We start from the raw sequence: 27,121 nt of genomic DNA on the forward strand, positions 1-27,121 counted from the left end.
GTCTTGGGGTCCCCTGTCCCTGGTGCCCATGGGGATCTGTAGGGAGCTAACTGCTTCTCTCCCATCTAATCAAGACCTCAGAAAGAAAGATGTGAAAACATCCCTCTGCCCCAGAGCCAGTTGTGACCCAATTCAGTAACACTGGCTGCTGGGAAACACAGACTCTAGTTCCACCTCACACTGGCTGGCCCATGTCCTGCTGTGCACAAGCTGTTTCTGGGAGAAACTCAGTCTGGATGGCCCAGGAAATGAGGAGCTGTCCTGGGTGAACTTGTTCCTTCAGGGGAGGCACCAGCCTGAGCTGCTCCTCTGCTGATGAAGAAAATCAGCTGCATTGGAACCCGTACGGGGTGCCGCCACTTCCTGGCTGAGGGTGGGTCCACCAGAAGCCTTACTGCTGGTTCTCCCAGTTCATGGAGCTGGGCAAGGAGGTCAAATGGAAATCCCCAGGGCTTTGGAGCAGGCCTTCCCATTGGCTGGCTGTGGCCTGTGGAAAAGTTCTGGTCCTCTCTGAGCTCAGTTTCTCCATCCTAAATGGGGTCCTCCCCGCTGTCCCTGTCCCCCTGTATCTTACAGCTCTATCGCAATAATTAGATGATGGAGCAGAGGGGAGGGCCTGGCACAGTGTTTTGTACCCAGCAGCAGAGCAGGGGCTCCAAATTAGGAGCCGTTGTGACTGCTGTTATCAGTGGATGAACTCTGCTAAGGCAACTTGTTCTAGATCCACAGCTCAAAACCTGTTGAAATGACAGAAATAGTCATAAAAAATTAAAAGTTCGGGGCTCTGGAGTCCATTTGTTAAAGTGTCACGCTGTGTTTTTTTCCCCCCCTAAGTTGGTTGAGTGTCTGGAGGTCACACTGCTCTGGGCTGGCCCCTGGGAGCAGGAAAGCAAGTCGGAGGCCCTTTGGGACAGTAGCCTGGGCCTGGGAGGGGAGGTCCTGCCCTGCCCTGACCCCTGTGGAGCCTAGGGAGCTGTGTGCCTGGCTGAGGGCCCCCTTGGGGGAGAAAAGCAGGAAGGGAGAGAGAAGATGTGTCAGTGTTTTCCAGGTCTTTGCAGAGAGCTGTGGCATTAAAAGTACTGAGAAAGCCCTTGGGAGAACTTGTTCGCCCCTGGCCAGGCTCCCCGGACCAGCACTGAACTAAAACATGGCCTCTTTAGCTGCTTCCCTTCATCCCCAGGGCTTCTCCCCAGCAGTGCTGCATGCCTGTGGCCTACACAGCAACTGCTCCAAGAGTCATCCCAAGGAGTCTTGTTTCAGGATGGGGTTCACCCAGGGCTAAGGCAGGATCTCTCACATCCCAGCTCACATAGGTGCAGTGGCAGAACATTGGAATGGGTAACATATCTGATTTTGCTACACAACTGTCCCCACCTCTGGTGACAGGCACCCAATGCAAATTTTTTTACGTAACCAGTGTGGTGTAGGGACTGTGTCTTGAGAAGCATGTGAGAAATGGGGTGAAAGTGGTCACAAGAATACTTCCTGGAGGGGAGAGCTCTGTGTTAATTAGAGAGAAAATACTAGTTGGTCTTGTGACCTTAAGGGCAGGACCCCAAAGGCCTGCAGAGAAGCAAAGCTGGTCCCAGGCTTGCTCTGAGTGAGACAAGGGAAATGGTGTTCTGTGGTCCCCAGACCAAATGCAGCAAATGGAACAGGATGGTTGGCAAAGGTTGGGTACTGCTTAAAATGACCCCACACCATGACCCCAGGTCCTCAGCAAAGATGACTAAACCCACAAAATATCTGGTGTGAGTGGAGTGGAGGAAGCCATAAATAAAGTCATACTCCAAACTCAGATTTGACTCAGAGGGAGCCAGGGCCATAGGGCGCTCTGAGAGCATAAGCCCCCCTAAGCTCACAAATCATGGGGTGTGTTTTGGACTTTCAGAGTCCGTGGAAGCAGAGTGAAGATATGAGTCAAGGATGGCTAGATGTCCAAGGACAGGAGCATCCCTGGTGTGGGGGTGGGGTGGGGGTTGTTGTCTCTGGTTTTGATATTGTTGCATAATAAAGAACTTCATTGGCCTTTGTCCCTAGTTCCTGGAAGAGAAACTCTAAGTTCTTGGAATTTCCCAAGTAATGAGTGTCTTTGTTCTTCATGAGCCCCTGAGTTTATGCTAATGAGATGACTCAGGATGGGGGCTGGTCACCAGAAAGACCAACTATGGTCTTTGAGCCTGTCTGACTGAGTTCAGTCACCTGGCCAATGACTCAATCACTCATGCCTATGGATGGAAACCTCAGTAGAAACTCTGCACACCAAAGCTCAATGGCTTTCCTGGTTGTTGAACACATGATGTGCTACCAAGGTGATGTGACTGATTCCACAGGGAGAGGGCATAGAAGCTCCATGTTGGGAACGATCCTAGACCTCACCCAATGTGTCTATATTTGGCTGGTCCTGGTTTGTATCATTCATAATAAAATTGTAATCATAAGTATAGTGTTTTCTTGAGTTTAATGAGTTGTTCTAGGGAATTATCAAACCTGAGGGGGTCATGGGACTCCCCAAAACTTGTGGCCAGTTGGTCAGAAGTACCAGTGATGTGGAGACCCCTGAACCTCTGGCTGGTGTCTGAAGTGAGGGGGGTCTTGTTGGGGTCTGTGCCTTTAACCCGTAGGGTCTCTGTTATCTCCAGGTGGTTGGCATCAGAACTGGATTGTAGCACACCAGTTAGGTCATACCATTTGCTAAACACTCAAACTACAACCTTGAAGGAAACAATCCTCTGTTCCTCTGGCCCTGTAACCCGGTGGAGCACAGTCTTTGTTATGGCCCGCTTGTTTTGTGCCCTCATCACGTCTCCTGGCCAAAGATGATGGTGGCACAAGTTCATGGCAGGACCGCCTGCTCCGAGTTCACGGTTCTTTGGAAGGGCACATGTGAACTATAAACACAGCTCCACTTCTGCAAAGGCAGCACCAGGACTTCTGTTTGGGAGGTCCTTGGGACCACAACCTGGTTCTGAGGCATCTTCAAAATGCTTTTGCATAGTAGGCATATGGTTTTGACTTTGTATGTTTGTTTGACAAGTCTTGGGGTGGGGGGTGCTCAAGTCCAGTCCAACCCAGGCCACCCCTTAGCCTGACCATCGTCCTTCTGGTGAGACACAGAGCTCTGCAAAGGTATGGACGGAGAGGTCAAGATTATAAGTCTCCCTCTCAGAGTAATGTAATTTCACTGTACTTCAAAATAATTAAACAAATCTGTAAACCTTGTTTCCATTGCATTAGTTTACTTCACTTGGCCTCGCAATGTGAGGATCATAATTACTTAAATATTTCCCTTTACTATTTTTCAAAACATTTTTCTAAATTGTCAAAAAACATTCTGGAGACAGTTGGATAAAAAATATAGTGAACATGTGTCTGATTAATTTTTTAAGACAATCAAGATCAAATGCAAAAAATGATTGGAAATGGTTTCAGTGCAACAATAAAAGACGGAAATCTCAGAGCAGAGAGTGTGGTGAGTCATAAGGAAAAAAGTATTCATCATTTTTACGACAGTATCTATTGGAACTCAGATGACAGTGAACCAACTGGCCTGGTGTATAAATGGCCAAAGGTGGAGCATGGCCTAAGGAGAGTGGTCTGTCTCAGAGGGGCGTCCTGCTGAGTGTGTTCCCCGATGCAGGGCCCGCCCTGATGCTGAGCTTATGAAACAAGAGATCACTCTGAGCAGCCATCCTTTGTCGCCTATCATTACAAACGACTTGAGGGCAATACGCTGGCATCCTGACAAGCGGATCGTCCCTCATCTGCCAGCTGACAATCAGGCCACCGTCTCGAGGCCATCGATGGAGCTGCTGGGTGATGGAAAGCAACTTGTCAAAGGAGTGTTTATGACGTTAACTCACAAGCACTTCCCTGGCTTGAACTGAATTTTGTTTTACTTTATTCAATTTATTTTGTTGAGTCTGCTTCTTAAACTTATTTTTTAAGTTCCAATAAACAATTGGGATCAGAGAATGTGATTTCTTTCTCTAGCAAAACATGTCTTCCCCTCTGCCTTTCTTCTCTGGCACCGCTGCCTGGCAGACACCGTGAGAGGAGGAGAGGCAGGAGCCCTTTCTGAGGGCTGCACCCGTCTAGAAGCCTGGAGAAGTTTCCAGGCAGAGTAGACTCTACAACCCCTGTTTTGCTTAGGCATTGAGAGCACACACTAGGGCTCTGTCCTGAATCCTAAATGGGAAATTCTTTGAAGAGAAGATAGCACCCTCAGAGTCATAGCCCTATTAATTGCTCTCACATCCTCATGGCCTTTCTTTGTTTTATATTTTAAATATTTTTAAACATTGTTTATTTCTTTAATGTTGTATCTATTTTATTTATTTATTTTTTGGCTGTGTTGGGTCTTCGTTGTTGCCCGCGGGCTTTCTCTAGTTGCGGCGAGTGAGGGCTGCTCTTCTTTGGGGCGCAGGCTTCTCATTGCGGTGGCTTCTCTTGCTGCGGAGCACGGGCTCTAGAGCGCGGGCTTCAGTAGTTGTGGCGCATGGGCTTAGTTGCTCCGCGGCATGTGGGATCTTCCAGGACCAGGGCTCGAATCCGTGTTCCCTGCATTGGTAGGCGGGTTCTTAACCACTGTGCCACCAGGGAAGCCCCCTATTTTAATTTTTTTGTATTATTTTTATAGTGCAGAGATTCGTGCCTTTTGGTTTTAAATGACAAAACATTGGGGGTTGTTGTCCCAGGTTCTTCATCACAAATTACAGTCTTTGTCTCACTAGCAGGTAAAGGGCAGGTGCTGGTGGAGGTCTTGCCTGGTGCGGCTCACGCCTTCCTGGGAACTGGGGTCAGTTTGAGTGGAAACCTTGGTTCCTGGACCCCGAGGCAGGACCAGAAGCCAGGAAGACTTGCTGCAGCTTAGTTAGACGTTGTCTGCCAAGATCCGGTGCTCTCTATAATCCCAAGCACAGAGCGTGGCTCAGGAGAAGTGGGAAAAAGTGACTCTTCAGTGGGCACACACCAGCCCATAAGCTGTTGCTTAGAGGCCCCCTTCAGGGCGGGGGTGTTGGCTCTGTTCTCTGGTTGCTCATCTCTTTACTGCTCCTGAGCGTATGGGATGAACGGCTCCCCTGGGCAAAGAGTTAGAACACGTTCATGGAAGTGGATTGACCAGTTAGAATTACACACAGATCATGGCTTTGCATCTTGATGTTCACTCTACAAGTCAGGCAGAGGACCCTCTAGGAGCTCCCAGGCAGTGGGAGGTAAAAAGTAGAAGAGAATAACGTGCAGGGAAGGCGGAAGAAGCATCTGAGAGCATGCATATTCCCCACTCGCTTCTAAGGAAGACAAGCGGTGACGCAGAGGACAGGAGGAGCCTTAGTGGGTGATAGCTTCTGGGAGAGCTTCAAACCCACTGCAGCAATGTTGATTCTGTACCCTGGGCTGTTGATTCTGTGCCTTGGGCGGTCCTTCTGCAAGCTTGTGTAGCACTCCGCTTTATCTTACCTCTCCCCACCTCCAAAGCTTTAGGTTCTAAGCTTTTAAAATGTTCAAGTTATAGTGATTTTGATATATTTTGCACCCAGAATTCAATGGGGATTTCTTGCCAATCTTGGTAATCATCAGAAGAGCCTGAAGGTTTAAGAGTGGTGGCCAGAAAAAAGAAAGAGCGGTGGCCAGGACCTGCCCCAGAATGCTGTGTGCTGTGAAGGGGTCTCTGGGCAGGGAGCTGCAGCCTCACTCCAGGTGCCTCTGCCCTGTCTGTTGAGGCCCCTTCTCCTGTCAGTTCTCCACCTTGGGTGGAACCCTTGGGTTTAACTCCATCCTCCAGTGGCATCAATCATTTGACACCTTTGCCAGGGAATCTGAGGGCCTCCTGAATAATTCAGAAGTGCTACATAGAATACTTGCTGCTCCCAAGTGTTAATAAAAATATCAAGGGAATTAATTAACCGTCAGTTATATCAATTTTAGATTTGGACATTGATTCTGATGCTGAAAGCTAAATCTGCATTTTTGCCACAGTTCCTTTCTCCGATTCTCAACTTGTCTTCGTCATTTCCAATCAAACTTATAAGAGGGAACATGCTCAAATTATTTCCTTTCCCTCACTCTGTTGCAGCTGGCTTCAGATAAATAAAGGTAAGAAGAACCCTTTCAGTAATATATATTTTCTACTACCTTAGGTGTACAGGTGCTCATTTGATCTCCGTATTAAATGGCTTTGGGGAAAAGGGAGTTTGACTCTATGGATAATAAATTACCAACAAAGGCGAAAAAGAAAAAAAATAATGTGCATGCTATTTGCATAGATATGTATATTTTGCCCAGACCATGGCACGGAAGAGCTTACCGAGATGGGGAAATGGCCGAGGGAAGCACGGGTAGTGTCTTCACCACCTGTTATTAGAAATGGAGCCTGGGAGTTTGTCCATTCTGCACGCGTGACATGTTTGCTAGACATTTGTTAAGCGTCACATAGGAAGAGATTTTTTTAAACCCTGTATGATCTTTGATATTAAGAAAAGGCATTTCATTGAAAACAGTCTTTGCATGATTTGGCACGAGACGTCTAGACTGTTTTATGAGAAATGACAGCTAGTAGGAAAGTAATTAAAGATGTATTTTGCTGAAAGCAAAAGTATTTTTGGAATCAATACCAACCATCTTTAATTTGCCAGCTCTTTCCACAATCATTGTGTGTTATCTGGAGGATCTCAATTCTAGAGAACAGGGCATCTCAATTCTAGAGCATGGGGTGCCAGCCCCTTTCTGGTGTCACTTTTGGGTCCTCCATCTGCTTGCTCACCACCCTCAAGTTGGGTTGGAGGAGGTCTGGGCGAGGAGAAGGCACAGTCAGTGTGGTGGGCAGGGAGCGAGCAGACTCCTCACTGGAAAACTGTCACCTCATTTGGCTCCTGAGGCAGAGGAGATATTTGAGAAGTAGTAGCAGTGGGGCCAGATAAGTGGAGCAAAGGCTGGGGTGGACGATGGTGGTGGTGACTGTGGTTTTGAGTTAGAGACAATGGGGCAGAAACCTTCATTCATGCTTTTTAGAATTCTCAAGGCAGCAAAAAATCTGTCCTACCTCTTCTACCTTTTTTAGAGGGAGTGTTTTCCTTGGCACCACAGGGCGCTCCTTGTGGGCCAGGCTTGTGCCTTCCACGTCCCTGTGAGATGCCATTCCCACTGCACATACCTCACATGTGTCTGGCCAAGACTTGACTGATGACTGCAGTATCAGACTCCCAACCTGGGGGAACATCTGTTTGGCTCTGTTCTCCTCTTCTCTCCCCCAGCCATCCTTTCACCTGTCTGATTCCTACTCATCTTTCAGGTGTCAGCTTAGACAACATTTCTTCCTGGAAGCCTTCTTGGAATGCCTCATCCTCCCAGCTACCATCAACTCAATTCCACCTGGTTCCATCACTCTCTAATTGTTTAATGGACTGCCTTCCTTACCATCCTCTTGGGGACAGAGACCACAGCTTTCTCACCAATTTATGCCTGGTTCCCAATCTGGGGCCTCATATAGCACCTTGGGTTTGGGGATACAAGGTAACATATTGCAACCAGTCACATTTCTGCACCTACATCATTTTACCCCTAACCTAGAGATCTCTGGGTTTAATTTTGGGTGTGGTCCTAGGGTATGAACAGACTGGCTTGTCCTATGTCCTTCTGTGTAAGAGAGGGAAGACCTCTTCCCTCTCTTACACTGAAGAGGAAAGCTGGGTCAGTGGGCAGTAAGCCCTACACAGACTAGAGAACCTTATGCTCCTGAGGGCTGAAGGTTGGGTGGATCTGAAGGATTGAGGTGACCGAGGGAATGAGGATCGCTTGGGGGAGCAGCATGGCTTTAAGAGGCCTGGCTCTTCCATAGCCTTTGAGCCTTTCCAGGCCATTCTTCATGCTACAGGGGCCATGAGCTGGGCAGCCTTAGAGGGGTCACTTAGAAAGGTCAGAATGTAGAGCCGATGGTCTTTGTCTTCTGATTCTTGGGCTCTAGGGTGCCTCTGGGGCGCCTCAGAGGGTACCAGATTGGACATGGAAGTGAAGGGCGTCCCACCGGGCCCTCTGCTCAGGCCTCAAGCAGAACATGTGTACTTCTACAGCTTTTGTTTTAACCAAGTATATATGTATATAGCTAGATAGATAGATTATAATATAAAATATCAGGCGTACATGTGGTATACGTATGTAAGTGTGAGCACGCATACAACAAGCTACTGCTCACCTTTTGCTCACAACCACTTCTGTGCAGCAAGTGCGTTGTGTCTTACTGCGAAAGTTGTGTCAGCATATTCCGAGCCACATGGACGGCTGTGCGGAAAAGTGGATGTCGTCTTCTGGCCCAATTATCAATGTCTAGGTGCTGTGGATTTTCATTGCTTTGGATCTTAATGAGACATTAATTTTTTCCTTCATTGATATGCATAGTCAGACATAGTTAATCTTTGGGACACCTGCTGGTCAGATGCTTGGGATAAGCCTGGCTTAAGGGAATTCTGATTACGAATCCTCCCAGAGTACCAGGCGACTTGGTAATTCAGGGTACAGAGTGTTCTTGAGCACAGAGCCGTTCATGGCAAGGTGGCTGGGTGTGTCCAGAAGGGACTTTGGTCAATGGTAGTCTCCATGGTGGCAGCATGTGGGAATCACTGAGAGTAAGGGCCTGTGTGCCCATGCCTGGTTTTTAATCTGTCTTTATACTGGTGTGGGATCTGAACTCAGAACCCTTGGCCACAGTTTCGTAGCTGGGTGTCACATCCAAGGAGTAGCACAGCCCCTTCTCCACGACAGTCCTTAATCTACTATGGAAGAGCTAGACTTGGACCAGTCCAGACAGAAAAGGAGTTATGGGAATCATTACCTACTGTAAACTTCATATTGTCAGTCTTCCCCACTAGATGTCAGCTCTGTGAAGGTACACATTGAAACTATTTGTGGGATGAATGGCTCCCCATTTATAAGGATACATCCAGGTCTTAGCTGGGATGGATGCCTTTTGTGAAGTCCTCCCCGTGTTCACAGTGCCCTCCACAGTGTGCCAGTCCCTGGGTGTCTGAGCAGAGCTGGGCAAGAGGGTCCTCTCCTCCAGGTCTGGCCTTGGGCACACCACCCACCTGTAGGCACATCACCCACCTGTTCATCCATGACTAGACGTCTTAACGGAGCTGCACGTACTTGACTTCAGCCTTGCCTTAACCAGAGACAATCCCTCCAATCACAGAGGACTCCCTTTTGCTCACACACAGCATCAGCGAGGCTATTTTTACCTGAGTTGGCTGTGGCATTCTCTAACTTCATTTCCAAAGTCAGCCCATCGGGCTTGGTGGAAAGATGCTCCCACACCTGCTGGTGGGTGTGGAGGGTGCTTGGGGTCTTTTGGAGGAGAATGTGGGACTGGATTTAAAGTTGAAAATATACATAACTTTGTGACCCAGTAAATCCACTTTTTGGCATCTCTCATATACTTTCTTGGGCATAGGAAGGTAAGTACAAGAATATTTATTGCAATGTATTTGCAGGAGTGAAAAACTGAAAACAGTCTCCATGTCCATTAACATAGGAACAGCCAGATAAAATTGGATGCAGCCGTACTGAAGAATACGATGCAGCAGTTAGCAAGGCTGAGACAGAGCTCTGTGTTCTCACATGGGTAAGGCTCCAAGATATATGGTGAATAAAGAACGTTTGCTATGGAAACCTGTATTGGTTTGATCAAATTTATGTTAAAAGACATCAAAAATTTCCACAAGAACATACATGTGAATGATTACAGGAAGTCCTATGAGAATATGCACCAACTTATACTAGCAGACATTATCTTAGGAAAAAGAGGAACAGGTTGCAGAGATGGACAAAGGGGCTTCAGACCCCAGCATCCCTTTCTAAAAACAAGAAGTATGCCTCCCACCTTAGGAAATCCAGCACTCTGTGAGAGTAGAAGGAGTTCAGTCCGTCTTCAGGTCATTTGTGTGTTTCCTTTACACACGCCGAGCCTTTGTCCCATCCCACAGAGGACCACGGGTAGCAGTGACCATTTGTATAGCATCAGCTGTGAATGGATATGCTGTGGAGGAGACAGGGCAAGTCCAGCCATGGCTCTGCAGGAGCAAACAGTTGAATGAAGGAACCAAGATTCGGACACAGGAAGTAGGGGCAGAGGGTCACGGCAGGTTCCAGGTTCCAGATGGCTGCTCCTTGGCAGCCCAGACTCCAGGCCCCTCTCTCTGCTGGTTTGCCGGTTCCCCAGGGCAGGGCTTGTCTTTGGGCTCTTCATGCCCGGGAGCTGCTCCTAGTGTCCTCCTCAGAGCACCTCTCCCTTAAAAGTGTGAATTAGTTGGGATGGCAGGTTATGTAAGGTAGGAGTCGCCAGGAGGGCCCCTACAGGGGAGGTGGCATTGGACCTTTAGATGGGTCCTTGTTGGAGAGGTGGGGATGCTGGGCTGGGAGCCGGGGGCAGCCAGGGATGGAGTGGCAGCTCTCCTTCCGGCTAAGGCAGGCATCATTTCCACCAGCCAGAGACTCTGCTTTATAGCAGCTCCACATAGTTGCCCCATGGGGGGCCTCGCAGCCACTCCAGCACTCAGCAAAACACTTTTTCTTGGAGCAAAATCCTTGGGAGCGGCTCTTGTGCTGCTGAACCTAGGCTTGGGCTCATGACCTCCTGGTGTCCTGCCTTCTGTCAGAGTCACTAACTCAAAGGCACTTGGGACAGACAACTGATGCTAGCAAGTGAAGCACCTTGGAGAGTGGCAGAGATTGCATCAAACAGGTGTGCGTATACACCATCTCAATACACACATGGCAAATAGTTGTCAACCACTGTGGTCCACAAATACGTCATAAGCCTAACTTCTCAGGGTACTGAGAGTCAGTGAAGGGCACAGAGCTGAGTTTGGAAACCCTGGGCTTGATAGCTGATACCCTTTGTAAGTGTCGTTGGCAAGCACTCAGCCTCCCAGAGGAGCCTCAGTTTATTCATCTGCAAAATGCAACAGTAGTAGAACCTGTGTAGCATCGTCACAGTGAACCATCACACACAGGTGATGGATGTAAGATGCCTCACACTAATAAGGGGCTTAATGTCTGATGCATAATAATAATTGATAACACTGCGCTTTGCTAGGGACCAATAAACACCGTGCTCTTCAGTGGCCTCATTCCTCTGCCTTGTATCAGCTGCAGCCAGCTGCTAGCTCTTTGCCTCATTTTCTCCTCCTAATGAGGGGAAATCTAATATCAGCTTTAGGCTGGATGTGGAAATAATCCAGTTCATCTGATGTGGGGAGGGGACGGAGCAGCAGTGGAGGGGGCCTGACTCCCACCCTCCCTGTTGGAGGAGGGGATGGGGAAGGAAGGGTTGTTAGTCCCAGTCCCCACGTCCCCACGTCCCCATGTCCAGCTGGCCGGAGCCCCACCTGGCTCCTTCAGCTGACTTCTGTGAGCTGCTAGCGAGGGTTGAGACGCCCCCCCACCATGCAGAGAAAACTTTGGGCGGCTGACCCCAGGCTTCCTCACGCACAGCCAATCTCCCTCCAATTGTTTCATCAGCATTGGGGCTGTCAGCTCAAACCTGACAAGTGACAAGTCTCAGGCTCATGCTGACTAGATAATCAAAGTCTTGTCAGGGCTGTCAATACCCTGCAGATAGGAGAGGACAAAGGGAGGAAAGGTTTCTACAGAAACCGCCTTCCCACAAACGCTGTCGAAGCCTCTTACCCAAATCACCTGTTTGTTCCTAAACCTCACTTACTACTGGATCTGTGGGCTCAAAAGCATACACCCCGGGATGAAATAATAGCCTGATATCATGCATTAAAAATGCAGATTTTTATATGTTGTGGAAGATTATTTCGTAATTTTACATATCAGAAATACATACTTTTTGGTAAAATCCAACAGCAGCACCTCGGTGAAAGAGATTTTTCCAGTAAAAATATATTTTAAAAAAACGTCTAAGGTGGACAATGCCAATAAAGTGACACAGACTCACCCCTCCCCTATCGCATCTCGCCAGTAGCACAGATAAGTGAATAGGTATCGTGGAGCCTGAGGCACGCAGCAGCTCAGATGCACAGCCATCCCCCATCTGCACTTGGGCCCCCTTTACAGGGATGTGCATATGGCAGCCTTGGCCTGAGAGTGGTGGCCAGTTGTCCATCTTTCCCCAAAGCTAAGAGAGGCTAACATAAGCCAAGCAGTGTGTGGAGAGGAAGCAGATGCTATGGACCTGAAGAACCCCCAAGAGCACTCAGGGTCTAGAGGCAGGGCCTCAGGGGAGCCCAGGACTTTGACATGGGTCTCTTTCCTCTTCCCCTCTTTCCACACCCAGCTCAGCGTCTAGACTTCACTGTTCACGAAGGAGCATGGTTGTTAAACTATGCATGTCAAGATTCAAGTGTGATGGCCAACAGGCGCGTGAAAAGATGCCCAACTTTACTAATTATTAGAGAAATGCAAATCAAAACCACAATGAGGTATCACCTCACACCCATGAGGCGACAGTCATCAAAAAGCCTACAAATAATTAATGCTGGTGAAAAGGGGACCCTCCTACACTGTTGGTGGGAATGTACGTTGGAGCAGCCACTGTGGAGAACAGTATGGAGGTTCTTTAAAAAACGAAAAATAGAACTACCATATGATCCAGCCATCCCACTCTTGGGCATATATCTGGAAAAGACGAAAAGTCTAATTCGAAAAGATACATGCATCCCAATGTTCGTAGCAGCACTATTTATAATAGCCAAGACATGGAAGCAACCTAAGTGTCCACTGATAGGTGAACAGAAAAAGAAGATCTGGTATACAATGGAATACTACTCAGCCATAAAAAAGACTAAAATAATGCCATTTGCAGCAACATGGATGGACCTAGGGTTTATCATACTAAGTAAAGTCAGTCAAAGACAAATATCCTATGATATCACTTACATATGGAGTCTAAACAAATGACACAAATGAACTTATTTACAGATCAGAAACAAACTCACAGACATAGAAAACAAACTTAACGGTTACCAAAGGGGAAAGGGGGGATGAGAGATAAATTAGGAGTTTGGGATTAACAGATACACACTACTTTATGTAAAATCAACATGTAGATTTACATTACAAAATCAATTATGTAGATCAACAACAAGGTCCTACTGTATAGCACAGGGAAATATATTCAATATCTTGTAATAACCTAGAATGGAAAAGAATCTGAAATAGAATATATATATATATAAGAATATATATATATCTGACTCACTTTGCTGGGTACACACAAACTTATGTGCACACGTGCAGATGGAGTAGCTGGTTGAAGAGATGTGGTCTCTGGAGAGTTACCACAGGTTCCTTCCTGAGCCCTGTCTAGCTGTCTTGTGGCCTGGCTGCCCTGGCTCAACCAGGGGAGGTGACAGTCCCCGGCCAGGGGCCCTGCAGAGGAAGGCTGTGAGGTCTGCACTGATCTCTGTTCTCACTCAGGACAGACGGACGGCCTTGTCCTGGCCTAAGCTGTGTGTGCCAGCCTGGCCCTCCCTGGTCTCCCCTTAACTGCTCTCCCTGGCTTTGCCACTCCAGCCACATCAGCCATTTTTGTTTGTTTGTTCGAGACTGTCAATCACCCTTTTACACATTCTTTCAGCACTGACCAAGCTCTGACATGTTTCTGCTCCTGAGTTTGTGTCCTCATTTATTGCTTTTCTCACAGAGAGCACAGAAGTCTAGCAGACAGTGACCTGGAGGTGCTCATGGCGGTGCCTGGAGGGGAGTGGGTGCTGGAGAGGTAACTGGCCACTTTCTGTCCTGGTATGGAATTGGGGCTGAAGGTACAGGGGGTCCCCGCCAGCCACAGACACATGGGGAGCTCCTCACCCCAGGGAGGGGCCAACAGCATCTTGTCTTTGTGACACTGGGTCCAAGTTTGTCCCCAGGCCTCCCATCTTGGGCAGCCTCCACCACTATGTGGACCCTGATGCTCAGGCCTACGGGAAGGTGATCCCCCTTAGTACTCATTGCTGCCCTCCCTTCAGACTCCTAGGGAGGGGATTTTCAGAACAGGGTGGAGAACCCACAGGCAGGTGTCCGTTGCTTCATCCCATGACAGTCATTGCCCACTCTGCTCTAAGGCCTGCACTGGGCCCCTGGAATAAGGTTCCATTCTTGCCTTCAGGTAGTCCACAGTTTAAGAAAGGTGAGAGAATGCAGTGAAGTTAGGTAGTGATAAAGGCTGGGGAAGCAACAAGAAGGGACTCACACTCAGCCTGGAGCAGCATGGAAGACTTCTTGGAGGAGGTGACCCCTGAGATGCAATTAGAATTTAGAATGAAAGCGAGATGAATAAAAGGCTAGGTCTCCCTGGCTCAGCACATAATAGTGGAGTATGTCTCTATGAGTGTCAGGCCTGGGTTGCATTTTTCAGGAGCTGGTATAATCCCTGGGAGCCTGCACTGTGCTGGCAATGGCTTGGTCCTTGTGTGCCAGGTTTTAGCTCTCAGACAGCAGTGCTTTTGGCCTGTGTCAGTGTACATCAGCAGCAGCAGGTGGTGAACAGCCTTCTGCACCAGCATTTCTCGCTTGAGGCCCCGCCTGAGCCCCTCTCTGTGGTACTTCTGCAAAGCCTTTTAGAAAATTCTTCTTTTCTTCATTGCTATGTCCTTTCTCAGTCAGTGTGTATTTTAATGCCCCAAAGCTAAAACTGACTCTCTTTCTCCCATCTGCACCAGCACTTACTCTGGCCTTGATTTTTATAGTGCCAGGGACGGCAGGAGTTTCTTGCTGAAACATTGCTCACCATCCCCGGCCCCATCAGCGTGCAGGCAGCCCTATTTCGAGGAGAGCCAGAGGTGGGCAAGGGGCGTGTGTGTGTGGAGGCCAATATTCCCTCGTCTGATTTATATTTTACGTTTCTGTAAAATCATGCTTAGAGTATTTTGGTAATCTCTGCTGAGATTAAGTATAATGCTGTACCTTTAATTGACATAAGTGGTTTCAATTCTCCTTAATATGACAAATCTCTAGTGTGAAATATTCTTAGTTAATGATCAACATAAAATAGAGTTCATTTTTAATGTGAGTATAAGATTTGAATTAATTTGGAGCTAGAGCAGGGTTATTAAATTTGGTGTGCATTCTGGGCACAGGCACACGTGCGGTCATACGTGCGGCCGGGAGCACACACAGCATACATGCCTGCGCTGGGTGAGGATGAGAGACGCGCGCTTCTTCCGGTTTGAGCTTGAGAGTGTATGTGTACCTTTGACTCTCCGTCTGTCTTGGAAGCTGCACTCCAGCACCTCACACATGAAGGAGCTGCCCTGCTGGCGTCCCCGTCTCTGTATCTCCTTGGTGTTTGGTGCCCCAGGTTGCCTGGACAGACCCAGAAGCATTGTGGTCGCCCTACCAGAGCTGGACAGACTCAGCACAAGTTGTACCAAGGTCATCTGCCCCTCCCAACTTGGTTTCTGACACAGCATTTACTGGCCTGAAAATTTGCATATTGCTTTAGATTATCAAAACCATATGATGGCTAACGTCATCCAGAGAGTTCAGTGAAAATTTCAAGTTAAAGAAGTTCCTTGCAAAGTCATGTCCAGGGGAAAGGCCTCGGGGGCAGACCCCAAGCAGTGCTAATCAGAGCCAAGAGGTTTGCATTCTCTTGCTCACTGGATCCTAGGCTCACACAGGCAGGCGCGTTTTCCCAAGGCACCAGGGTTGAAGAAGCATTTGCAGAAAGCCAGGGCCGAGGTCTTTTGCCCTCCGATTCAGGGCACAGTCAAAAACCACCACTGCCTTTACTGCTTTGAGATAACAGAGACCAATTTTCTTACAACTGTTAAAAGAGAAAGGGGGAAATAAAAGCTTCAGGATATGTGCCAAGTGGAATTTGAATATTGTATAAACTACGCGTGGGATGGAGACAGCAACTTGCAGGAAACATCTGTTCCTACTGGACCCTCCGTTCCTCTTGCAGCTGGAGCACAGGGCACAGACGCCTTACACTTTTCCTTTGTGATGTAACCATTTTGGAGACAGCCAGGCTTCAATATGCAGGTGGACCGTGCAACCCTTAAATACTTCGTTTGTAGTCACCTCTTTAAATATGATGGGATTTGAATACCAATAGCCATGAGGCCTTCCCACCCCCTCCAGTAGCTGAGGCAGGGGTGCTGGAAGGAGGCTGTACTCTGGCAAGTTCAATTTCTATTGGCTTAAGCGGCTGGGGAAAGAATCTTTAATCACATATACAATATTATTGGCAACAGCATGCAATAAAAGGGCTGAATGCATCGTTTTTCTAGATTTCCTTTTATATTTTAAAATCGCTTTTCTTTCAAATTAGTGTATCCTATACATTTTCTTAAAAGAAATACTATGGCTTCACTTTTTTTCTTTTGTTGGCTTACCATTCCTTTTCCTTTTGAAATCACCACCTCACGGGGACTGCAGACTCTCAACTGCTTTGCATACGAAATGAACGCCTTGAGTGTATTGTGTTGCAATTTTTAAGAATGGCATAATTTTAACTAGAAATGTATAGATGAATAAAAATAATGCTGCTGCACATTACTAATTGAGTATTTTATTACTCTTTGATTTAAAAAAGAAGTGTGCCTGTTCTAACAAGGCAGCACAGTATGGTTGTTTGGAGGTTTCCACTGGGCTCCCTGGGAGGAAGTGAGCACCGGGTAACTGACTGCATCCTGACCAAGGAAGGCCGGGGGTCATCTCCCTGTGAAAGCTTGGGGTTGAGGAGGAAACGTGTGCCCAAGAAAAGACAGATGAAGAGACACTGCCGTGTACTGGGAAAATAATCTCTTTTTGAAATTTGGTGTCAAGAGGAAGCAAATACTTGCTACTATTGTGAGCATTTCAACCTATAGCCGAGTAATTATCTGGGTGAGGCTATTGACTAAGGCTTTTATTTCCCCCTTGAAATTTCTAGGTAAATAAGTAAATAGTTGACTCTGCAGCACCTACTACATTTCACAAAGAGTCCTTTGTACTTTAAGGGGAGACGCGAGTTGTGTAACTGTTGCCTTTGGGCAAATCCTTACTCCCTTGGTATGGCTTCAGGGGAGGCTGCGCTCTCCAAGCCGGCCCTTGAGCTCCCTGCAGGGATGAAATATTGTGGCTTTGTTCCAGTCCCCTGAGCCTGCTGGCCACCCCTCTACACCTGGGCTGGATCTGGTGACTTGGACATGGCTTGAGGTCTAGAAGGCTCTTTTGATTGCTGAAGCGATGAAGCTCTGGACTCCCTGTTCTGTTTAACAGGCTCCTTTCTGGGAATGAGAGCAGATCCCGCCCTCTTCTCTACCCTAGCTGGCTTTGTAGCCAGTGGGACCCAAAGAGGGGACAGTGGCTGTGGTCAAGCACATCTGTGCTCCTGGAACAGAGGCACACTTTCTGTACCAAAGGAGAGCAGAGCCTTTGCCCTGGACCCACCAGCTATGTGTGGTCTGAGCTTGGCCCAGTGGGCCCTCCACCGTGATCACTGTTTGCCCGCCCAGCTCTGCTCTATCAATCGCTGTCATCTATTTCACTGAGCTCACTGCAGCAAACGTGGGTCCTCACAAAGACATCTCGCCAGGCTACCCCAATGGATGCCGAGTTCCTGTGCTTAGCAACTTCAGGCTACCAACCCTGGGTCAGCTTTCCCGAGCCCCCAGATCCGTGGCCAGCTGCACTGGAGGAATTATGGGGTTAACAGAGGAACTTCCAACATGTGGGACTTCTGCAAAGGGGTGCCTTCCAAGAGTAGCAGAGCGGCTTCCCCCATTAGGAATGGTTTGTGGCCAGGAATCTCTAGGCTGTCACATCTCATTATGCAGCCCACTAATCAGCAGAGAACTTGGGAGCATCCTGACTCAAGGAAGTCAGCATCTGTTCTAAATCCTGCCCTCAGAGCAGGAGCAGTGCCAAATGCTGCAAAGACTGCTTAGCTGGGTACAAAAGATGCTGTCAACAGGCCCAAAATGGAAAGGAGTCCTGGTTTGATTTGAATGAACTATTTTTTTTATGGGATAGAAAAAAGTAAGTGAATTACATCCAATAAAAGTAAGTTTCCACATTCTTTGAGGAAAAAAAAATATAGACAAGTTGTGTCTGGTTAGAAATAGAGATATTCACTACTTTGGTTTTAGCCTACATGGCAAAATTCATGACCTCCGCTCTGGCTCAGGTAATCGCTGGTAAAATCTAGTTCCTGAGACTGTGCGTGATGGGTGCTGCATATTTCTCAGGAACTAGGCTCTAACCCACCTGTCAGACTTTGATCTTCCTTCTTTCAGTTTTCGCTAACCAGGAGGGCACATACACGTATGGTGACAGAGAGGCCCCTTTACATCTGGGGATGTGAGCACTGCCCTGTGCCTCGGCGCTGTCTCCAGCAGGAGACTGGACCCCTCACCATCACTGGCTGCGCTTCCCCTAACTTTGCCTTAATCTGTGGTCAGCAAGCCTTTAATAATGCAACCAGTATTAGTTGAGAGCCTTGACTGGGCTAAGGCCATGTACGGGGGCTAGGAGATCACAGAGGCAAAGAGTAAGGACCTTCATCCTTCCTGGAACTTGCAAGCTACTTAATAAGATAAAATGTACCTGGGAGGAAACGCTTTTTTTTTTTTTTTTTTAATATTTATTTATTGGGCAGCGTCTGGTCTTAGTTTCGGCACAAGGGAGCTTTCGTGGCGGCGCGTGGGCTTCTCTCTAGTTGTGGCATGCAGGCTCTAGAGCATGCGCCAGCTTAATTGCTTCTCAACATGTGGAATCTTAGTTCCCCAACCAGGTATCAAACCTGTGTCCCCTGCATTGGAAGGTGGATTCTTTTTTTTTTTTTAACATTTTTATTGCAGTATAATTGCTTTACAATGGTGTGTTAGTTTCTGCTGTATAACAAAGTGAATCAGCTATACATATACATATATCCCCATATCTCCTCCCTCTTTCATCTCCCTCCCATCCTCTCCATCCCATTCCTCTAGGTGGTCATAAAGCAGGAGCTGATCTCCCTGTGCTATGCAGCTGGGAAGGTGGATTCTTAACCACTGGATTGCCAGGGAAGTCCCTGGGAGGAAAGTCTTTTAACAACACAAAGAAACAAAGGGATTTCAAAGTCTCAGAGCCAGAGACCTCTGGAAGGCTTCATCCAATGAATGAGAGGGAGAAAATGGGTTCCAAGGAAGAGGGTACCTGCCAGGAGGGTTTGCAGAAAGGGGACTAGAAGGGCTGGTAGAGCGTGGCCAGGAGGGAAGGAGGAGGCCTGCCATTTGCAACAACATGGATGGACCTAGAGACTATCATACTAATTGAAGTAAGTCAGAAAGAGAAAGTCAAATACCATATATCACTTATATGTGGAATCTAAAATATGGCACAAATGAACCTATGAAACAGAAACAGACTCACAGACATAGAGAACAGACTTGTAGTTGCCAAGAGGGAGGGGTGTGGGGGAGGGATGGAGTGGGAGTTGGGGGTTAGTATATGCAAACTATTACATATAGGATGGACAAACAACAAGGTCCTACTGTATAGCACAGGGAATTATATTCAGTATACTGGGATAATCCATAAGGGAAAATAATATAAAAAGGAAAGTATATATGTGTATATTTGAGTCACTTTGCTGTATAGCAGAAATCAAATCAACTATACTTCAGTAAAAAGTAAAAATAAGTAAAACTTAAGAAAAATGTAACGTTCAAGTTTCTCGGAAGCTTCCATTCTTAACCAAAGAGCTTTCAACATCACTCAAAATAAAAGATCAACATATGTAACCAACAGTGCAGAATTTAATGGAATATTTGTCATGTCTATGTAACCACAGGTCTTTTGTGATCAAGTGTTTTGATATATTTGTCCCTGCCCTTCTTGGGTTATTTCTGCACATAATTAAAAATAAATTGCTGAAGCTAAAAAAACGAAAAACCAAAGGTCATGTGCTCTTCACCCACAGGCTCCTGGGGAGGGTGCTAGTGAGAAGTACTCCAGTTGATGACAGAACTTCCAAATTTTCAGTGGTAATCAAAGTAAGAGTCAGTACCAAGGGCTCTTCTTCCTGGGCTTCATCACATGGCCAGCTTCCTCACTCCGTCAGCATAAATGAGGCTGTGCCTATGGAGACAATTTCACATACCTTGATGATTTCCATCAGTAAAGAGGGACTGGAACGGATTTTTCTGGTTTCTTGATTTGAGCAGAAAGGTGAGGCCCGAACCAAGAGCCATAGGAGTACCACTAAGCTTTGCGCCCTGCAGACCCACAGGGGAAGAGCCCTCAGAACCCTGTCCTGGGCGTTTGGGGCATCCAGCCTGTCCCTGGTCCTCCCTGGTTTGTGCTGAAGTGCCACTTGCCCCAGTTTGCAAACATTGAGTCTGACAGCTCCGTGGTCTCTACACTCCAAGTGAGACTTTGGGACTTTTCCAGAAGCTGCTGCAAGGGAATAGGCTAGGCGCCAACCCTCCCTAGACTTGGGGAAACTGCCCCTTTTTTCTATCTCTTTCTCTCCATCTATCTTGTTCAGAAGTCCACAGCTATTCCCGTTTCCCTCCCACACAGCCAGCATAAACTGGTCGAGGGTCTTGGGTGTCCCGAAGCGGCGGGAAGAGAGCCTGTCTCTAAGCTGCTCCTGCTGTCTGCACTGCAGCTGTCCCACAGCAGGGACCACTCAGAACAAAAAACACTTCCGACACACCGATTTCTGAATCATCTCCCTGGATTTTGTCCTGTAGTTTCATGTTCTCTGTTTCCCCATGTTTTTTGTCAAGCCAACCCACCAGATAACTGACTGATGGGTTCAGTGATCAGCAAGCCGTCTTCCAGGAGCCGGTCTGCATGGCCAGCCTCTCTTCCTGAGGCTTTTTTACCCTGACGACTGAGACCAGGGTCTTCTGGAACACACTACTTCCCTTGCAGCCCCTCCTTTTAAAAAAGTTAATTAATTAATTAATATATATTTTTATTTTTGGCTGCATTGGGTCTTTGTTGCTGCATGCGAGCTTTCTTTAGTTGCCGCGAGTGGGGGCTACTCTTCGTTGCGGAACACGGGCTCTAGGCGTGCAGACGCAGGCTCAGTACTTGTGGTGCACAGGTTTAGTTGCTCTGCGACATGTGGGATCTTCCCCGACGAGGGCTTGAACCCATATCCCCTGCATTGGCAGGCGGATTCTTAACCACTGCACCACCAGGGAAGTCCCCTTGCAGCCCTTTTCAGTGCTGGCTCTGTGTTCTTTCATTCCCTACGAATCTCAGCTATGGGAGATGGGTGTGTGGACCTTGTTGATCACCATCACCACCTCCAGAAAATTACAGCCCCATCCCTCTGTTTATAAAACCAAAACCTTATTCTACTGATGGCTCTGCCTTCCAGCAATACCACCCTGATCCCCTGCTTGTCACTGTCTCTACTTTCTCTGTCATTGTAGATTTCAGCTCTTGACTCATTGTCGTCCTTGTCACTCCAATCCTTCCCAGGATCCACGTGAATTTGGCATTCTGTAGGGATGCTCATTTCAATACTTGGGACTTTCAGTTCCTCAACATGCTAAACAACTGTGGCCATTCCTTCCACTCACTTTCCAGCCGCCAATCCCACCCCCGCCCCACACACAGTCCTTACCTACAACTCCAACCACAGCCTCTTGACTTCCTAATCGATTTGTTTCACCATTCCCACCTTTATTGTGATCAGACCTTAGGAGATCTCCAACCTACTGATTCCTTCCTCTCTTTCTATCACTCCCTCCCCCCAACCCAGTTCTCTCTCACCCTCCCCCAACTTCAATCTCAGAGTTTATCATTTCCTCATTTTCTTGAATTGCCTTTAGCTCCTTTGGCCCTTTGGCCCTTTATCTCGTTTATCTGGAAAAACCCTTATACCAGAAGGACCCAAATGTTAGTGTTTCTCTCTCTTAAAAGAACAGTGAATCCTGCTTGGGAAAATCACAAAATGAGATGGCGTCTCAGCATAACAGGTGCTGCATGACAGCCTCAGCTGGGCCTCCCCTACTCCTTGATATCCTACTATATTTGACTAGTCAGTTAACTGTTACTGTATCACAAAATTTATTTTTGCTGAAGTGTCTAAGAGAGACCTGTTGAATAAATGACAGTAAATGCCAGGAACAAGCCAGCATGGTCCTTTGCTATCTCTGGTGGAAGGGAGGGTGGCCCAGTCTGTAACAAAATGGTCTCACTCCTCTCCAGGCCACCTCCACGGAGTCCTAGAGAAGGATGTTAGTGTTTTCCTTTAAGTTCAAGCCAAGTATTTCAAACTATTTCGAGTCCAGATGAAGGCAGAGATCCCGTTACTTCTGTCATTGATCTAAATCTTCCCTGAGCTTCCTGCATGGAGCAGACATTTCTCCTGCTCAGCGATCCCCTGTTCTCTCCTGCTGGGCTCATGGGGGAATTATACTTTTCTTCCCCTTTGAATTTAGGGGTGGCTGTGTGACTGTTCCTGATCAATGGGCTGTGGCCCCGGAGCGCTGTAGGACTCCGGTAGGAGTCCACATCCATCTGTCTTGTGCCATGACACTCATGGAGACACACATTGAGATGGAGCCCCTATCAGCCAGGGTCCTCTGTGAGGGCAGAGTCCCTGCCAATGTGCATGGATACGTCCTAAGAGCAAGACATGTTTTTTTTTGTTTGTTTTGTTTTTTTGTGATACGCGGGCATCTCACTGTTGTGGCCTCTCCCATTGTGGAGCACAGGCTCCGGACGCGCAGGACCAGCAGCCATGGCTCACGGGCCCAGCCGCTCCGCCGCATGTGGGATCTTCCCGGATCGGGGCACAAACTCATGTCCCCTGCATCGGCAGGCGGACTCTCAACCACTGCGCCACCAGGGAAGCCCAAGACATGTATTTTTGTGGTTGTGGTTGTCACTGAAGCCTAACTCAGCCTAACTGGACTGAGTCAGAGGCTGCAGAGTAGACCCTCAAGGAGTGTCATGGGGCTATCTTCTGTCAGTCCTGTGTCCCTTTCTGTTTCCAGAGACCCTCAGTGCTCCCCGCCCCCCACTCCTGCCCCATGGTCCTGCTTCCTCTGTATCTCTCCTCTAGCCAGAGCTGGTAGTTATTATTTCCTTGGTCTTCCATGTTGGTGGTCTTTGAAGAAGGATACTGTGGATAAGGTGCAAGAAGAAGGAGCAAAATTAGGACCTGACTCCAACTGTCAATCATAGGGTTGCCCAATCCAGGAGACAGTGAGCTGCAGTGTGACTCTCTGTCTCCCTTCACGGGGGTTGCAGGGGTGGGGGTGGGGGGGCTGATGACAGGAGGCAGGGCAAGAGCGGGGTATGGCCCTAGGAATGAATGTCATTGTTGCTGGAAGTGCTGTGCCCACACCTGCTCTCAGATTTCCCACGAGTCCTTGAAAAGGGCTACGGGGTCTCCCTCAGCCCCTGCTCTTCTTTGCCCGTCCTCCAAAGAGAAGCTATTAGCCTAGGTAAATACTCACTCTCCCAAGGACTGACTTGATGTCTGTACTCCCTGATTCAGTTCCTTTGCAAGGTAAATAACTATAAATATTAAAACATGTCAATAGCTTTATTAATAAATGACTTCTGGCTTCCTAAGAGATTATGACTGTGGGCTTTTGGTGGGCCTCTGGTACATACTTTCACATATTTCATATAGCTTAACTGTTGTTGGCTGAAGGATGTATGGGATCTGGCTAGCCCATCAGAAGTCATACTATTTGGATTCCCCAGAATGTTAAATACCCAGAGTGTTAAAGAATGCTCTTTTCTTGGTATAATTTTCTTTTTTATTTTTGTTTGGAGCTCTTACAACATATATAGCCCAATATTAACACCAAATGAGGCTTAAATAAGAAATACAGTGACTCAGTAGTACCCATGCACATCTTACTCTTAGAATTTTAAACTTCCAACCTCTAACATCTCACCTACATAAAGCTTAATAAATTCTCCTTACAAGAACATTACAAAAATCCTGTGATGAAATACATTCATTTCTCATTTGCAGTTAGCTTGATATAATTGTCATATTATTTTCACAAAACCTTACCCTAGTCTCCTTTCCGGATTTGTCTTATCAATTTTTCTCCGAGAAAACTGTGCTAAAATTGTAATTTTTAAAACCAAGTCAGTTACCTAGATATTGCATTCTGGAAAAGCCAGCTCAAGTTTGGTCTCCTTCTATCTGGTTTTGAATCTCATTCCAGAATAAGGATTCCAGGGAACAATAGTATCAAAATTCTACAGAATGTGATTCTGTATTTTTTCCCCTCGTGCCATTGGAGTATTGGAACAAACACTGAGAACCTTGTGAATTTGACTTGGAAGATGGGCAACTCTGGCCATGTGGGGCCGAGACTTGGAAACACATTGTCTGATGCCAGTGGCAATGCTGAGAGCAGCTCAGACAGCCACGCTTCTCTAGGCCAAAGGAAGCTCTTCATCCAGTGTTTTCACTGAAGGCACTGAGGCTGCATCTACGTTTTCCCTCTTCTCTCCCTTTGCCCAACAGGTTCTCCTAACCCCCTCCCAGAAAGGGAGACTGAGCAAGGCACTTACCATGGGTGGGCTCTTCTGAAGAGTATTCAGAGCCACAGCACTGCTCTATCCCGCCCATCTCTAGAAGGATAAGCAAGGTGCAGTGAGGAGCAGCGATCTGGGCTGGGGTGACTGTCCCCACCTATGCTGGAAAAGGTCGCTCTGATGGCTGGGAGGATAACCAAGTGGACAGTAGCAAGAGAAGAAGCAGAGAAGTCAATGAGGAGGCTGTGGCAGTAGCACAGGGGAGAGATTGTGGTGGCTTGACTCGGAGTGATAGTGGAGATTTTGGAGAGAAGGAGAAGGACGATTCAAGCTTGACTTTGGAGGTATAAAGGGTATATAGAATAGACTAGGTGTAGGGTATGAGGGGAGGGTAGGAGTCAAGTGTAGCTGTACATTTTCAACTTGACCAACAGAATGAATGATAATGTCATTTACTGAGATGGGGAAACTGGGCAAGGATGGGTTTAGGGGGAAAATTAGTGTTCCACTTGGTTAGGGAACATTTGTGTAGCTGACAGTGATACTTTCAGTAGAGAATCCAATCCAAATAGGTGGTTATAGAAATACATCTGGAGCTCAGAAGAAAGATCTGATATCTAGGTCTAGAGACACTTTCAAATAAATGAGTTTTAAGTCCTTGAACTGCCTGAAATCACCACTGGAGAAAGTGACAAGAGAGAGGAGGGCTACAGAGTAAGCCTAAATGTGCATAGTAGTTATTTATAATGATTTTTTAGTCTTTAATTACAGGAGACATGGTTCATTTTCAAAATATTTATCAATAGAGATAAAATGTATGCTCCTTTTGAGTGCCCTAAATCCCTGTCATTTCCTCCAATTTATTTCTCATACCCAGCATTGTGTATACCAATCTTTCAGATCTTTTAAAATGCATTACATACATTTATATATATACACAGAAATATACTTGAATAGTATCATTCTCTGCAGTGATGTCTTTTATTTTCCCTTAGTATATGTCTTAGAGATTTTCACAGGTCTATATATATATATACATATAGACTTAATTTGTTTTTTAAACAGCTCTTTGGTTCCATAGAATTAAAGTGCCATGGCTTACTTCACATTTCCCTTATCAATGGACATGTAGGTTGCTTTTACTTGTGTTCTATTGCCTGCCAGCATCTAGAGGTCGTGTAGAGGTCATGAGAATATGACCACCAAAGTATCCTGAGATAGAGTATCCTGGAGAGGAGGACAAAGAGGGATGTGCAGAATTCTGGAGGCCAAGGGATGAGGGTATTGAGGAAAGAGAAAGGGACCAAATATTTGAACACTGCTGAGAGGTTCAAGTTTAAGACCTAGAAATATCCATTGGATGTGGAAACATGGAACTCATTGGTGACTTGTCAAAGCTGTCTCAATGGAACAGTAAGCATGAAAAGCAAGGAAGAACAGGTTGAAGAGTGATTAGGAGAGGAAGAAGTGTTCAGCAAGTGTAGCCATCTTTTTGTCTTTCTAGAAAGGTTGCTGTGAAAATGAGCAGGAAAGTAGGAGCAACGATTGCGGGAGGAAGTGGGGTCAGGGGAGAAGACAATTCCTTTCTTTCTTTCTTTCTTTCTTCCTTCCTTCCTTCCTTCCTTCCTTCCTTCCTTCCTTCCTTCCTTCCTTCCTTCCTTTCTTTCTTTCTTTCTTTCTTTCTTTCTTTCTTTCTTTCTTTCTTTCTTTCTTTCTTTCTTTCTTTCTTTCTTTCTTTCTTTCTCCTCCCTCCCTTTATTTCATTCTTTCTTCTTTCATTCTTTCTTTCTTTCTCCTCCCTCCCTTTATTTCATTCTTTCTTCTTTCATTCTTTCTTCCAGTTCGGAGATACCACTTTATGTGTGGCATTAGTCAAACCACAACTTCTCAGTGTCTCTTTCTGGGTTTCCAGTTGGAATAATGACAATGTCTGCACAATGGCGCACAGCAGGCACTCTATAGATAAAGCCTGAATGAATCAAGGAATGAAGTGTATCTTCCTGGCAGAGTTATTTCCTAATGGAAAAATGTGTGACAAGCCCTTGCAAAAGTGTGGGAATCCTCAGTACTCAGGTGCAGTGACCACCACGGGAGAAAAACATTTCAGCGACTGTCCTTGCCCCAAGTACCACCTTCCTTTGACTCACAAACTAAAGACACCGAGACATTGGACCTGAGGGCCGAGAGAAGCACCTGGTTTTCTCTGGTGGCCTTTAGCCTGATGCTGTGACATTTATTTGGAGCTGACACCTGCTGAGGGATGACCGTTCCTGCGGCCTCTGTCCCACCGTGTGATCGCCACCTCTGCCCTCTGTTGCTTAAGCATTTCTCTTCAACAGCTGTGCTGGGTTTGTAGAATCAGCATCAGGATTTATTTCCAAAATGCATTTATTTGTTAGGAAAGAAAAAGGAGGTGGCTATTTTGAACTTTTTGAGATGCACTTTGTGTGCCTGGAGTATGAGTGAAACTTTTCGTCACAAATAGAGGCTTCTGGCAAGGGGACCAGCGGCAGGGAAGCTGAGCCCACCTTCCAGAGAGATAATGGTCATGACCTGCCACTTGCTGGGGCTGACCACCACGTTCCAACCCCAGCTGCTCAGAACGTAAATCGGCTTTAAACACCCAGGACCTGCCGGCCACCCACTGCCATCTTTGAGCCAA

Source organism: Orcinus orca, chromosome 20 (assembly GCF_937001465.1).
Source record: "Orcinus orca chromosome 20, mOrcOrc1.1, whole genome shotgun sequence".
NCBI classification, from domain to species: Eukaryota; Metazoa; Chordata; class Mammalia; order Artiodactyla; family Delphinidae; genus Orcinus; species Orcinus orca.